We start from the raw sequence: 16,275 nt of genomic DNA on the forward strand, positions 1-16,275 counted from the left end.
GCATGTAGCTCTACTGAAGAAGCTGTTATGGGCACAAAAAGTTCTTGAGCAGCTTCCTGTCCGGAATGTCGCCTCCTGAAATGCATTGATCGCGAGATCTGCCCAACATGAACATGGTTGTTGAAAGGAGATGCCATACATGGGACTGTCTTGGTCGATATGTATGCCAAATGTGGTGTGCTTGAGAGAGCACAAAAAGTGCTAGAGCAGTTTTCTGTCCGGACTGTCGCCCCTTGGAATGCACTGATTGCGGGATGTCTGCAACAAGAGCAGGGCAAGAAATCTATGGGTTGTTTTTAGCGGATGCAAAGCAAGCATACCTCTCCAAATTTAGTCAAATCATGTGGCTCTATGCAAGTGTTCGAGGAGCTTCATGTCCTGAGTGTGGACTCTTTGAATGTGCTGATCGAATGATTTGCTCCACAAGGGCAGGGCCAGCAAGCTCTATTCTGTTTTTAGTAGATGCGAAGCGAGGGCCTCTCTCCAGATGCAATCATGTATGCATGCATGAAGGCATGTCCGGAATGTTGCCTCTTGAAATGCATTGATTACGGGATGTACACAACAAGAACATGGATGTTGAAAGAAGATGCCATTCTTGGGACTGTCTTGGTCGATATGTATGCCAAATGTGGTGTTCTTGAGAGAACACAAAAAGTGCTAGAGCTGTTTTCTACCCAGAATGTCGCCCTTTGGAATGCATTGATTGTGGGATGTGCGCAACAAGAGTAGGGCAAGAAAGCTCTAGGTTGTTTTTAGCGGATGCAAAGCAAGTATATCTCTCCAAATTCAGTCAAGGCATGTGGCTCTACGCAAGTGTTCGAGGAGCTTCATGTCCTGAGTGTGGACTCTTGGAATGCGCTGATGGAATGATTTTTTCCACAAGGGTAGGGCCAGCAAGCTCTATTCTGTTTTTAGAAGATGCAAAGTAAGGGCCTCTCTCTAGATGCAATCATGTATGCATGCATGAAGCCATGTAGCTCTACACAAGCTTGTATTGGCACAAAAATTCACAATTATATTGCTAGTCAGAGGTTGTTGGATGCAAAGAGAGGGCCTCAAGAAACGTGCCTGAGGAGCTTCCTATCTCAATGTCAGGCATGGTCTCTCTAGATGCAATCACCTACGCCTATGCATGCATCTCGAAGGCATGCAGGAGGTCTCTCTCCCGAATGCCATCTCTTGGAGTGCATTGATTGCGGGATATACGCAACAAGAGCAGGGCCAGAAAGCTCTCGACTGTTTTCAGCGGATGCAAAGCGGGGGCCTTTCTCCCGATGCAGTCACACACGCATGCATCTTGAAGGCATGTGGCTATACGCAAGATGTCGATATGGGCTTGAAAATTCTCTTTAATAGTGGCTGTTGCAAAAAATTGCCGTGCTTGGCAATGCCTTGGTCGATATGTATGCCAAATGTGGTGCGGGATGTTGTCTCTTGGAACATTATGACTGTAGGATATGACCGACATGGGCTACGCCGGAAGCTATGGGCTGTTGATGTGGGCTTGAAAATTCATGCTCATATTGTTAGTCAAGGGCTGTTGCAAGACATTGTTGTGCTTGACAATGCCTTGGTTGATACGTATGCTAAATGTGGTGCACTTCAGATAGCACAAAACATGCTTGAGGAGCTTCATGTCCGGAATGGCGTCTCTTTGAGTACATTGATTGCGGGATACACACAACAAGAGCAGGGACAGAAAGCTCTCGGCTGTTTTTAGCGGATGCAAAGCGGGGGCCTCTCTCCAGATGTAATCACACATGCGTGCATCTGGAAGGCATGTGGCTGTATGCAAGATGCCGATATGGGCTTTAAAATTCTCTCTACTATTGTTAGTTAAGGGCTGTTGCAAAAAAATCTCGTGCTTGGAAATGCCTTGGTCGATATGTATGCTGAATGTGATGCACTTTAGAAAGCACAAAACGTGCCTGAGGAGCTTCATATCCCTGATGCCATCTCTTGGAGTGCATTGATTGCAAGATACGTGCAACAGGAGCACGAATAGAAAGCTCTCGGTTGTTTCCAGCGGATCTGAAGTGAGGGCCTCTTTCCAGATGCAATCACATACGCGTGCATCTTGAAGGCATATGTCTGTACACAAGATGCCGATGTGGGCCTCTCTCCATATGGTATCACCTACGTGTCCACATTGAAGGCATGTGTCTCTATGCAAGAGGCTGATACGGGCATAAAAAAATTGCTTTTTATAGTTGTTCAGAGGTTGTTGAAATAAGATATCGCGCTTGGCACAATCTTGGTTGATAAGTATGACACGTGTGTTGCGCTTCAGAAAAGTGACGGTTTCCCACCAACCGAAATCTCTTGGAGTGCTTTTATATCCAGTTATGTCAAGCAAGGCCAGGTGAGGAAGCTCTGATTAATTTCAAAGATGCAATATGACATGGGCATGTTCTACATGACCATTTTTCCTGAAATGCTGCTTGTCGAATGCATTAAATGATGGGAATGGCGTCTCTTTCAATGCATTGGTAGCGGGATACGCACCGCAGGAGCAAGCGCAAAAAGCTCTAGGCTATTTTCATCTTTCTATCTGCAGCGTGGACTCCATGAATGCACTCACTATGGGATGTGCGCAACAAGATCAAGGCCAATGAGCGATACATGAAAGAAGTTGTGCTTGGCTTTGCCTAAGACTATGTGTGTGTCACATATGGTGCTCTTCAGAATGCATGAATGGCGCCCGAGGACCTTCTTGTGCGGAACGCCGCCACAAGATCGCACAAAGGGTCTCTATCCAGATGCAATCAACTACGCCTACACAAGAATCTGGAAGGCATGCGGGTCAGCAGATGCAATCACGTACGCAACCATAGATATTAGAATTCACGATATGATCTCTAGTCAACGTTTGTTGGGAGTACAATTTCATGCTTGGTGGTTGTTTGATCGATATGTATACAAAATGTGGTGTCCTCACAATAGCACAAAAACTTCTTGAAGGGTATCCTCCCTGGGGTGTCGTCTCTTGTAGTGGGTTAAGTGCAACAGATGCCCATCATCATTGATGCAAGGAAGTCCATTGGCGATAGACATTCAATCACACGGTGAGTAAGCATTATCATTTTTTGATTTTTGACACTGAGAACGCAGTTAATGAACGCATTGAAAATTGCACGCTGCCGTGGGAATGGCACGTTTCCTCGTTTTATAAAAATTGGGGAAGATTGTGCAAACTCCCCCATGCAAAGACTTGCATGTTCCTTTTTTTTTTGAAACATAAAAATGGAACAACAAACAATAACATTGATATCTTGTATGATCATGAACATTGAGCTTGCCAAAACTCTTAACACTCCTTGTGGTTTTTTTGAGGTACCCCTCTGAAGCATTACGATCACTAACCAACTTCTGTGGAGGTACACCACTGAACCACGATAATCGGTATCCCAAACACTCTCAAGTAAAAAAATCTAACACTCTTTCATGAAATCTCTCTCTCTTCTCTCTCTCTCTCTCTCTCTCTCTCTCTCAGTTTCCAATATTTTTTTCAATCTCAATTCAATGGAACATAGCTAACGAAGCACTCTAGTTGCTAGATCTAGGAGATCATTTCGGAGACGGGGGAGAGAGAGAGAGAGAGAGAGAGAGAGAGAGAGAGAGAGAGAGAGAGAGAGAGAGAGAGAGAGAGAGAGAGAGAGAGAGAGAGAGAGAGAGAGAGAGAGAGAGAGAGAGAGAGAGAGAGAGCACACTGGCATCCTCCCTTATGCCGTCTAGAGGCCCGTGGTTCTATAGACACAATAACATGACCCTTTAGGACTAGCCATAGGTAGCATCCATGGTTTGATATAGTTCATGCGAAGACACCAATTGAAAGACAATAAACCATACACACTGGCTATTGGGTGAAGACGATTGGCGAGCGTTTTATTTGGAACAAATGTATATCTTTCAGACAACGAGATCCAGCTAGTAGCTGTTTACGAAACGAAATCATCAGAACTATTGAAAATCATCAGCAAGCATTCAACGTTTAAACATTGAATCTTTGGATTCTTTCTTGTGCTTCTAAATAATATTTCGAAGGCAAGACTATAGACAATGCCTAATATAACCTGTCCTTTCACTTGCAAGATCATTGCCATGACCTCGTTGCTCTACCCTGTGCGACAAAAACATTATACTAGCTCCATGTAGGGTATACACGACCAAGCTCTTTTCATTACTTTGGGTCACTAGACATGCTACACTTAAAATATTTGGGCCATTGTTAGCGTATGCTTACTGTTTGCCCGATGAGCTAGGGTTTGGATGCCTCCTCTATTTTTCTTGTGTGCCGTGTTGAGCAACTCCAGCAATGCCGTGTGGGTTGGGGGGCCCTTAGGTGGGTTGTCTGGGGGCTTGGCACTGCATGCTTGCAAAGCGCTGAATGACTTGCAGGTTTAGGGTCTGTCGAGCTGGGGTTCCTTGGATTTGGGGGTAGAAAGGCTTCAAAGATGGAGGCTTCGGCTGCTTCTGCCCGGCCTCGCAGGATGGGGTGGCTCAGGCGAAGCTCATATTTTTATACCCGGGCTGTGCGACTGCCCGCCCCTCTTGCAGGGGCAAATCGTTCGCAAGGTTTGGTTGGGGAGGTCTTGTAGAGATGTTGTGTGGGTTCATGGCTTGGTTCTGTTCACCTAGCTTCTTTTCGGGGCCATTGGCAGGTTGGTGGTCATCTGTGATGGTCCTGCTATGGCTCGGGATGGTGCACTCGATGCATGGATTGTGTGGCTTGTCAGATGTGGGAGTTTTGGTTGTGGGCCTTGATCCAGTGGGCTAGTGAAGGTTCGATCTGCTGGTTGCGACTTGATGGCATCTTTTTTGGGGTTTGGCATATGCTGGTCTGGTGGTCGAGGTCATGGTGTCTTCCTGTGGCAGTGGGTGTCTCATGGTGGCAACCCCTATTGGCCTTTGGTGATGGAGGCTAGGACTCCGCCCTTTTGCGGTTGTAAGCTCTTCTCTTCGCAATTTGCTTGATAGTCAGTTCTGTAGTGATGCAATGGGGTGGCTCCCCTTGTTAGTCGATGTACCTTGGGTCTTTGATCTGGTCTGTCTTGGTTGGTGGCCTGGCTCGGGTTAAGTAGGTTCGGTGATGTATTTTTTTTTGTTTTCTTAATATAATCTTTCCACCTACCTATGTTAAAATGTTAAAATGTCAGCTAGTAGTAAATACTTGACCTTGTATATCAAGGATAGGGAGGTGGTGGAGTAAGGGTGGCTGCCCATTTTGCCATTGTAACTATGGTCCCTGGATGATGTCATGGCTCGACACGAGCATGGCAAGATCTTGTAATTTTTTGAGATGATCAATATAATTCACTCACAATTGTGAGTTTTGCTAAAAATAAATAAAAAAATGTCAGCTAGTGGGTGGAACACATTTCTTTTTTATAGGTATCTTTCAAAATATACCCCACTTTTGGGTTGAGAAGAAAAAGACTAACGGCTTCCAAGACGGGGAAGGCAAGGACGCGTGGCAGGTGGGCACCTGGAAGAAAAATCTCTCTCTCTCTCTCTCTCTCTCTCTCTCTTTGTCATTTGAACATACTTCTCTCTCTTTTGTTTTGCCACACTCGCACGAACCATACTATCTTTGCTATAGCGCTTGTGCACGCACCACCAAGAGATGCCCTCTCTCTCTCTCTCTCTCTCTCTCTCTCTCTCTCTCTCTCTCTCTCTCTCTCTCTCTCTCTCTCTCTGTCCTCTTGAAGTAGTACATGCACCAAGAGAGATTTTTTCCTTTCTTTGCCAGTCTCGCATGTGGTTGATGACGGTATCAACCACAAATCACTGATAAATGCGATGCCCAAGTCAAGTGTGGATAGAGCATGGTGGGTGAAGATCGGGGTGGAGAGGGGCAAAGGGGCTTTGCCCTGCAGGGAATTGCACGAGGTGTAGAGGGTAGTGTGCTCTCTCTTTCTCTCTATCTCTCTCTCTCTCTCCCTCTCTCTCTCCCTCTCTCTCTCTTTCTCTCTCTCACACACACACACACACAGGTCGTGTGGGAGGTATGTTTTGTGAGGCAAGGCGTATGGGTAGAGAGTGGAAGCACCAAGGAAGTAGGGCCAGAGCATGTAGGCTAGATGGTGGAGGTGAGAGAGGTCGGAGGGAGGGTTCATGTGATTGGCTTGGAAAGTGGCATCAACTCTCTCTCTCTCTCTCTCTCTCTCTCTCTCTCTCTCTCTCTCTCTCTCTCTCTCTCTCTCTCTCTCTCTCTCTCTCTCTCTCTCTCTCTCTCTCTCTCTCTCTCTCTCTCTCTCTGGGAGGCACAAGAGGAAAGAGGGAATTGGGACATTACAAGAGGCAGCGATGGACCTGGAAAACAGGAGGTTGATGAGGGATTCTCTCTGTCTCTCATAGACAAAGAGACCATCTGTATTAGTGTTTGGGAAAAATCATTTTTCCAAACATACAAAATTCCTTTCCTTGTATTTTCCAAGAGGAAATTTTAGAAAATTCGGTTTATTTTTCAGATTTTCGGGGCGGAATTTTTCCTTTTTACCTTGCCCTTAGCCGGTGTTTTTGAAATACAAAATGTCATGATATTAAGCTGAGACACATTTTTCCTGCACATTGATCTGTATGTCTCTCTCCTTCCTTCCCCTTTTTCCTCACAAGCCAGCAACAATGTCTTTCTCTATCTCTACTTCTTGCAAGTGATGCAGGCAAGCAAGCTCTCAATCTACCGAAAGCATTCGTTGCAGATCTTTTCCAGCTAGTTCTCATCTTACCGCGGTGTGGCATCTTAGCCAAGAGTACCCATGGCTAGGCCCCCCTAGCGAGCTTGTGCCATGCTCTATCCCTCTCTCTCTATCGTTTTGTTGGTGCTCAATGGCGGCCTTGCACCTGTCCTTATTGAGTATTAGTGAGAGAGTGGAATCTTGTGAGATTCCACTTATAAAAGTAAAGTGGATCCAAAATCGTAGGTGGGTGTGTATGGTATGAGAGTAGGTGTGTAGCTATTAGATTTAGCACTATGCCAATAATCCTTTTCATCTCTACTCTTTATAAATGTATTTCTGTTCCAATAGTTTTATTTAGCACCATGTCAATAACATCTGTGCTTAGATTTTCTTATCGCTCTAGAAGTTTGTACACTAAGCTGCTCCATGTTTTGGCAATAGTTTTATTTAGCAATATGTGAATAATAGCTATGCTTATATTTTCTTATCGCTCTAGAAGTTTTTGCACTAAGCCTCTCCATGTTTTGAGAGAGCCTCTCATTCCATCTAATTTGGAAAGCACCTTTTGTACCCTCTGGAGAGTTTAAAGCAGACAATCCAAGGTGTACACTATCTTCATCTTGTAAGATAGCCTCTATCTTTTCAAGCTGCTTATTTTAAATACTCACTGGTGCCCTTGGCTTTGTAAGGCAAGGGAAGCTAGAGCCTGAGAGTCCACCACCCAACCACCCATTATATAGGCAAGCCCCTGGCCCTTTGCCCTAGTTGGACTCCCCGTTCCACAACGCCTAGCACGGCCCTGCCCTTGTCTAGTCTGGCCTTGCCGGTGTCCTGACATTACTCCCCCCTTAAGAAGAGTTTTCGTCCTCGAAAACAAAAGTGGGGAACTTCTTCGTAAGAACACTAATGTTTTCCCAAGTGGCATCCTTCATGGATCCAGCTGTTTGGTTGACTGGAACATGGTTCAGCAGGAGGTTCAATGAAACCAAGAGTAACATCTTGATTTTTCACATTGTTGTCCATATGCAACCATCTTGTGTTACCGATTCCTATCTAATCATAGTGTGTAGATTCCATTTAGAACACACATGAGTATGCAAAAACGAGTTATCACACAAAGATGTACCCTAAAGAGTACCTCTTTTCACTTTCCATGAAAGTAACTTGCTAACATGACAAGTTTAAGTCCTTGATTTGTTTTCCAAGTTCAAGAGTAAATAACCCCACTATAACTAGTGTTCAAGGTTGAGAACTTGATTTAAACATGAAGAGACTACACCACTATAACTAGTGTTCAAGGTTGAGAACTTGATTTAACATGCTTAAACTGATGGTAAGCAAACTCCAAGTAGAGCGATAAATACTTACTAATTGGATCATGTGGTGCTAACGTGCGCACTTGCATATCCTTTAGCACAAGATTACACTTTGTAATCTGCATATCCCCTTGGACAAGTGACAGTACTGATGTGTGTCTCCCCCACAGTTTACAGCCAGTCATTTTAGATGGCTAGTGAACGGGGATCACAATATCGTGCTACCTTGCTGAGAAATCAACAGTTGGCTGAATAACCATCGTGGTTAACGTGAAAGATCCACAAACACCCAAACCGAGCCATGACCTCTATTGGTGATTGGTAGACTGAAAAGTAAACTCATTGAGATACTGCACAGAGAGTGCAAAATACTTCATAAGCAACAAGTAGAGGAATATGCATGCCGTTCCAAATCAGCCTTTGCTAAACACTAGGGCCCATAACACCTAGTGTGCATGCATTTAGCAAAGAACAGATCCGAAACCTGTATATCCATGGTGATCCTTGCCAATACTTATGGCAAATGTGATGCGCCTAGCACACATTAAAAAGGAATGTAAATAGGTTTGAAAAGAAACTAACTACTTTCAGTTGCAGTCTTGTGCAAGCCTTGCTGAAACGTCTAAACCATAATAGAAGCTGAAACAGTGATCACTTCTAGGTACAAACAATGAAATTTTTTCATTTTCTATATGTATAAACAACCATCTGTAATGTTGTTTAGCAGTACTTGTACCTTAACAAGTCATTCTAAGTATCCGACAATTTCTCGCCCATTGAAATTGCTCCTAATACGCCGTGCTAAAAATGGTCTAGAAAACTGATTGGACCAGCACTTAGGGACTTTATCGTGACACATATTTGAAATAGAGGGCGCCAGTGTCAGTCCCAGAGACATAGCCTCCACATGTGGAATATGTCTCATGTAAGAATGTCTAAAAAAGAACATTCTTTAAGTACAAGATGTACTTGTGCGTGGAGGTAATTGCAAACACTCTACGACAAGAGTGAGAGGGACCCTCATTATCCTCGCTCCACACTAGCTAAACCAAACTCCTTGAGTCCCTAGACCATTTTGTATCCCATGTGAGAACATGTGCCAAATCGAATCCTACAAGTGGATTCATAACAACATAATGTACATTGGACACTACGGCCCAAAATACTTGTTTTGACATGCCCTTGGCATGGCCCTGAACTATTCAAGCATATTTAAACGACTTGAAAAAACCAATCAATGCATACTAAAAACTGGAATAACACCAAATCAATAGATGCGTACATGGAGATTGAACTGAATGTTCACATACCCGTGTTCAATTTCAGAGGAACACGTTGTCCACATGTGAAAAAACAAGCAACGTTGCACCGAAAACCTAGGGTATTGCCGTTGCAATCCAAACCCTTTGATTAGAATTGTCTACTTGGTAAGACCCTTTGTAGAAACTGCTCGATGAGTAGGTAACAATAACCAACATAGTCAACCGTGTACATAATGATTTGGAATCAACTTGAGAAGGTGAATTCGTTTGCTACCGCGTGGTATAGTGCGGACTTCTTTCCTAGAAAGTATAACGAGAATAGATCAACTGTGATCCTCCATGATGATGGGGTGATTTAGTAAGCACCCGCGTGATCGTACCCCAAAAAATGCGTCCATAGACACTCGTAGTGCTATAGAGAGAGCAGGATATCCACACAAGTGGAAGTCTAGCTCTTATGGACAGCCATGTTGTCGCAATGGTATGGTGCATCTAAAATCCGTGGTAGAAATCACCCGAGTTGAGTTTGTGGTTATCAAATACTCGACTTGAGTGTCGCATTGAAACTATGTCGTGCAGAAATGACACCATAAACCTCCAAAATGACAAGACGCTTGCTTGTCCATTAACGTCGTTGTGTAGTCCAGTGGGTAGATCTGTTCGATCTGAGATCTGACAATGACTCTTAGTCAGCGTGTGTGGCTCATAGCCCTTATGGCCATTAGTGTTCAATCGACGAAACGATGAAGACTAATGTAGAGGGCGTCTTGCCCAATTTCTAGCTGAGAGTTAAAGCACCTTGGCTCATGCTGACTCCCAGACAAAAAATGTATCAAAAATTGCGCAGAAAGTTTTCATTGTTCATGGAGAGAAATAAGAAAGAGAGAGAGAAGATGCTGGATTGAGGAACTTTCCTTAAGTGACGAGTTTGTATATGTTGTGCCCAATCTGTGTCCTCTGATGCATCTTATGCCGGAATTGCAGCTTATCATGTAAGCATGCAACAATGTGCCTGTATAACACTCTCATCGAGAGAGGGAACAGAAAACATAAGCCATAGCTTGACCCTCTTACCATGTATGGGGTCGTGACTTTAGAAAAATGACTTAATATGGCACTTTGCCTGTGAAATAGTTCGTAGATTTAGGTTCCATTTAGTGGTAGTGTGCATTGACAGCAACCATAAATTTAAACCATCCAGAACTTACTCTGTCTGTGACAGAGTGCCTGGTGTGATAGCGGAAGCGTAATCTCTGAAGCGGTGGAATTTATGCCACCTAGTTAGCATGCTGTGCATACAGATTGTTAAGCCCTTCGCAAGAGTGATGGCCTCAAACATGAGAGCCAAAACCATTAGTGCCTTGCACAGTCTAAACTAGTAGGGATTTTGTGAGGTGATATTCCCTATTCTGCCAGTTTGTCAAACTTGTGTGCCACTGCTCGTGATTCCTAGTCCTTGGGCAGTACCTTGGCACAAGGGAGCTGTAACATTTAATGGCCTAAAAACTTGTGTGTAGTGGAAATTAGCATAAGCATAGTGGGCATTTCATTAGAATAGATTCCTAATGAGAATTACAAGAGTGCTTGGGTGGAGAGAGCAACAAAAAGCATAACACCTAGTTAGATAGCATAAACAATACTTTCAAAAGAGAAAGAAATTAAGCTATTGACAACAGTTGAGGATCGGATTTACATGGAGCCGGTCCCCCCTCCAAAAGGCTTTGTATTATCGTTTCTCCCATCAAGAGAGACATTGTACAATACAATTCTTTGTGTTCCTTCAAGACTAGCTAGTGCAATGAAGATGAAAGATTCATGCACTAAGCAAAACACTTATCAAGCACAACATCAATTATCTCCAGTCTTAGACCTAAGACCTCACACACCTTCGAAGATGGTGAGAGCTAGCGGGGTATGAGAGTAGATTGAGAGGAAGAAGGAGTAGTCTTAAGAGAAAGATGTACATCTCCTCACATAATCACTAATATTAGAATAGCTTAGCTTAGTAATTAGCATGGTAGAGGAGATGAGCATGCATTGAAGCTTGGCTCTTGGTTGGATTTGCATCACAAAGCCAAGAGTTGTTGGTGTAGGCCTCCCTTCTCACAAGCTTGGAGTAGGTGATAAGCTTTCCATTAAAGCTTGAGAAGGAGAGAGAGTCTTCTTTACTTCCCACATGATATTGTGTGAGTGTGTGTGTGATAATGCCTTGAAAAAATCAGCCTCCCTCTCTCTCTCTTGGTCGACCCCTCTTGCTATTTGCTCATGCTCCACTCTTGTTGGACCTCCCTAGGGCTAGCCAATGATAATTAAGCAGTATAAGTGACAGCCTTTTGACATGTGTCCCCCTTTCCCCTTTTGTGAGAGCTTTATGAAATTAATAAATGCAACTAAACTCTCATTGGACTCCTTGGGAGACTGTCCAATAGTCTTCTAGAGAGCTTAATTCTCATTGGTTCTTTTATTAAGTGTTTTTAAATTAATTAAACTAGATTTACTCTAGCCTAATTCTCTTTAGTCCACCTCCAAGGCCATCCAATAGGAATTGGGTACACCTTGTGGGCATCTAGGGTAGGGAGCTGACATGTGTCCCTCATTCCCTTTGTGTAAAGGGAGCTTGTGTGTGTGTGTGTGTGACTTTCTCTCTCATCCCCTACAAGCAAGGCTCGCCCCCTCCTATGCAGGGATTTGTAAAGACTTTTGGGACACACACAAAGCATCCAATTCCCCCCATGGTTGACCTTTGGACACAACCTTTGAATTTTTGGAACCTTAGCATTTTGGAAGTCTTAATGGGTTGAACCTTAGGGTCTTTTTAGCCCATTGTTGCACATGGCTCTTTTGCAGATGACCGCCCCTTTGGATCCGTATTTTCCCTCCTTTGGATCCCTACTTTGGCCGGTCTGCTAGCTTAACCAATATTCTAGCTTTTTCTCCCCTGGCACTTCCCCATAGTAAATGATCAGTTTAACATGACAAAATCATTTAGGAGAATTAGATATTGATTATTATGACATTACCTCTCTCTTGAAATCATAGTCGTCCTCGACTATGGTGTAGAGAAGATAAAGCATATTCATGAGTCCTTTTCTTAGCGGGTAGAGGATCCCTATGTTACCCTACGACATCATTCCACAATGGATGACTAGTCCATTTGGTGCTTGAGAGCCTGAGGTACCCGCAAGCATGTCTAAACATTAGTCTGATCAATCTTCCATAGTAGAGTGACAAGCTCTACTTGGTGTTTGGGAGATGTCATATCTGCAAACTTGATCTAAGCATGCATACTACATTTTTGTGCACAATAAAGAAAAAGAGAGTCTTATAAGACAAAAGCTTTGTTCATTTTTAACATTTTGTACATTTGCTTACTCTTGGGAAGCATTGTAAGCATTGACAAGGTTTAGGTTATCCTTTAATTGTATGCCTTGCATCCATCTAGCATCTTCAAAGGGATAATTCTTAAACTTAATAAGATATCGTCGGGAGGATAGTCTTACCGCCTCTTAGTACCTTGTCTTCATGTCGGAGAATGGACTCAGGTTACAGCAGCTCTTCTTGGTCCTCGATCTCTGGTGGGTCTTCAGGAGTTGGTTCTTGAGGTGGCTCTCCTTTGTAAGGATTTAATAGGCTCACATGGAAAGCATTGTGTATGAGACAATGATTGGGAAACTTGAGTTGATAGGCCATCTCATTGATTGGCCTAAGATCCTGGAAGGGACCATAGTACCTTTTTGCTAGTTTTTCTTTAAAGGCTTGGGCTCTTCTGTGTTTGTCAGTAGCAGCCTTTTGCCTTTGTTGTGAGATAGAGATAGCATACTTAATCTTTTGAAAAGATTCTTGTAGGTCTCGGCTATACTCACCTGCAGCGAAGATCTTCCCATGTACCTTAAGTAGCAAGGGACTTTTTGATCTTCCCTCAATTACCTCGAAAGGTGCTTTTCCCGTGGAAGTATGTACAGTGTTATTGTAAGCATACTCCACTAAGGGTAAGTACTTCTCCCATTGGGATCTTTGATCTACTTCCATTACATAGGCTTTTAGTATATCAAGAATTGTTAGGTTAGCTATTTCACTTTGGCCATCCGTTTGTGGATGATAGGCCGAAGAGAAGTTTAGCCTTGTGCCTAAATTCTCAAAGAGACCCTTCCAGAAATTACTGGTCATTCTAGGATCTCTATCCGACACTATGGACATTGGCAAGCCATGGTACTTGAAAATTTGTGAAATGAAGAGGGTTGTCATTTGATGGGCTTTGATAGTCTTTTTGACAGGTATAAAATGAGCTTGTTTACTGAACCTGTCAACTATCGTCCATATTCCTGTATTCCCATGGATAGACTTAGGCAATCCAAAGATAAAATCCATGGATATGCTCTCCCATGGTGAATTAGGGATTGGCAAGGGTTGAAGCAATCTAGGTTGCTTCCCTCTATCAAATTTTGTGTTTTTGCATACCACACATTTAGAAACATACTCTTATACGTTCACTTTCATGGTAGGCCAATAGAAATATTTTCCCTTTAAGGTAGACTGAATCCCTCTATGCCCCGCATAAGGAGGAGCATGAGATTCATACATTACTTTCTCACGTAGTGAGTTAGTAACGCATAGTCTATTGCCATAGAGAAGATAACCATCTTGTAAAGTAAATGGTTCTTCTTTCTTCCCTAATGCAAGGGCTGAAATCACATCTCTAAAATCGGGATCAATTGTGAGTTGCTATAGAAACCGCATTCACTCTCAGCCATCTTGAGAGTGCATCAGCTACTTGATTTTTCTTGCCAGCAATGTGAGCAATATGAAAATGAAATTGCGAAAGGAAATTTGCCCACCTCATTTCTTTGTCAGAGAGCTTGGTTTGCGTCATGAAGTACTTGAGACTTTGGTGATCCGTTCGCAGAATGAAAGGAGTCCCCAATAAATAGTGCTTCCATGAGTCTAAGGCATGTAGAACTGCAAGGATTTCTTTTTCATATATGCCTAGAGCTTGCTCAACAGGGTCGAGCTTCAACTTTCATAGCCTATGGCGTGCCCTTCTTGAAGCAAAACAGCTCCAAGGCAATCACCACAAGCATCACATTGGACCTCAAATGGTTTTGAGAGATCCGATAGTGTAAGCACAGGTTGAGAGATAAGATTTTCTTGGAGCTTTTTGAAAGCATTGTTCTCCTTAGCAAACCATGTATACCTAACTCTTTTCTTTGTTAGGTCATGTAATGGTCCCGCAATTTGTGAGAACTTTTCTATGAAGCGTCTATAGTATGCACACATACCTGTAAAGCTTCTTAGTTCATGAAGATTCTTTGGTTAAGGCCATCCTTTTATTACCTCTAACTTTGATGGATCCATTTGGATGCCATCTTGAAAGATAATGTGACCTAAATACTGAATCTCTTGCAAGAAAAAATCACTTTTCTTTTGATTAACATAAAGTTTATTCTCTCTTAAAACTTGAAATATTACCTGGAGGTGTTGCTTGTGTTCGTCTAATGAATTAGAGTAGATGATAATATCATCAAAGAACACTCCAGTGAAGGTTCGATGAGGCCTGAACAACTTCTCCATCAAGTGGTTGAATGTGGCTGGTGCATTGGTCAAGCCAAAAGGCATGACAATGTATTCGTAAAGACCAAATGTGGTACGAAATGCGGTCTTTACAATGTCTTGATCAACTATCCTTATTTGATGATAGCCACTTTTTAGGTCAATCCTACTGAAGTAGGTCGATCCTTGTAGCTTATCAAATAGGTCTTCTACCTATGGAATGGGAAACCTATTTTTGATAGTGATCCTATTTAGTGCTCTGTAGTCGACACACATACGATATGTGAGTCTTTCTTTTGCACTAATAGCACAAGTGAGCAAAATGGAGATGAGCTAGGCCTACTAACCATGCCCTTCTCAAATAAATCACATACGATATGTGCCGTCTTTCTTTTGCACTAATAGCACAGGTGAGCAAAATGGAGATGAGCTAGGCCTAACCATGCCCTTCTCAACTAACTCATGCACTTGCCACATAATCTCCTCTTGTTGAGCTTGAGAAACTCTATAAGGAGGTTTGTTAGGCGATGAACTTCCTCGAAGAAGTTCAATTGCATGGTCATCATTACCTCATTTAGGAGGTAGTTCACAACGGATATCGTCAATAAAAACATCTTGAAACCCCTTGAGAAAATTGGATAACTCTAATTCCTTTTGGTTGCTTTTATTTTCTTTTTCGAAAGCATTAGGTTCATTTTGAGAATCTTTAACAAAAATCATGTACACGGAAATAGAGCTCTTTATTGACTTGTTGAAAGCTGGTGTATGTACAATGGGGATAATGTTACCCATTTCCATAACATCTATATACATGTCTTTTTCCCTGAACTTAAAGGAGATTCTCCTTTCAGGGAATTGAACATTGGCAGCTAGGCGATCAAACCATGGTGCCCCTAGGATTACATCCTCATGCTTGAGAGGAGAGATAAAGAAGTCCTCTTTGTCCACATAGCTTTGGACATGAAGCCTCAATTTCCCGATTAAGGGAGTGACTGAAGCTTCTTGCCCCTTGAAAGCATTGTCTGCGGGTAGGACATCTCCCATCTCATAGGCTTGTATGCCTAGCTTGGTGGCCAACTCTATAGATATAAAATTGTGAGTAGAACCAGGGTCAAAGAGAATAAAATCATCATGTTCTCCTACCTTTCCCCAAGCGTGGCATAGAGGAGATCCTTTGTGGTGAGTTTGGTGAGTCTCCTCCTCTTGGATTTCAACCAAGGTAGCTCTAGGAGGATCTTGGCGGTTGTTCTTTTGGGGACAAGTGCGGTACGCTGCCCTTGTTCGCCGCACTTGAAACACCGGTTATCCTTGCGATAATGCTCAAGCTCTTTAGGAGAGATTTTGTTTTTACCTTTGTAAACTCCCTTCTCTTTACCTTTGTTTTTACCTTTGTAAACTCCCTTCTCTTTAGCTTTGTTGGAGTTGCCCTTAGGAGACTTTTGGGCATTGTCCTTCCCCTTAGGCTCG

General features: G+C 43.0%; 1 pseudogene; it reads left to right on the top strand.

The window, feature by feature from the left end:
• Nucleotides 1-4,272: 4,272 nt before the first annotated feature.
• On the top strand, nt 4,273-4,780 carry LOC147439253 (uncharacterized; annotated as a pseudogene).
• The last annotated feature ends 11,495 nt before the right edge of the window (nt 4,781-16,275 follow it).

The sequence above is a fragment of the Adiantum capillus-veneris genome, chromosome 16 (assembly GCF_014529385.1).
Source record: "Adiantum capillus-veneris isolate H3 chromosome 16, ASM1452938v2, whole genome shotgun sequence".
NCBI classification, from domain to species: Eukaryota; Viridiplantae; Streptophyta; class Polypodiopsida; order Polypodiales; family Pteridaceae; genus Adiantum; species Adiantum capillus-veneris.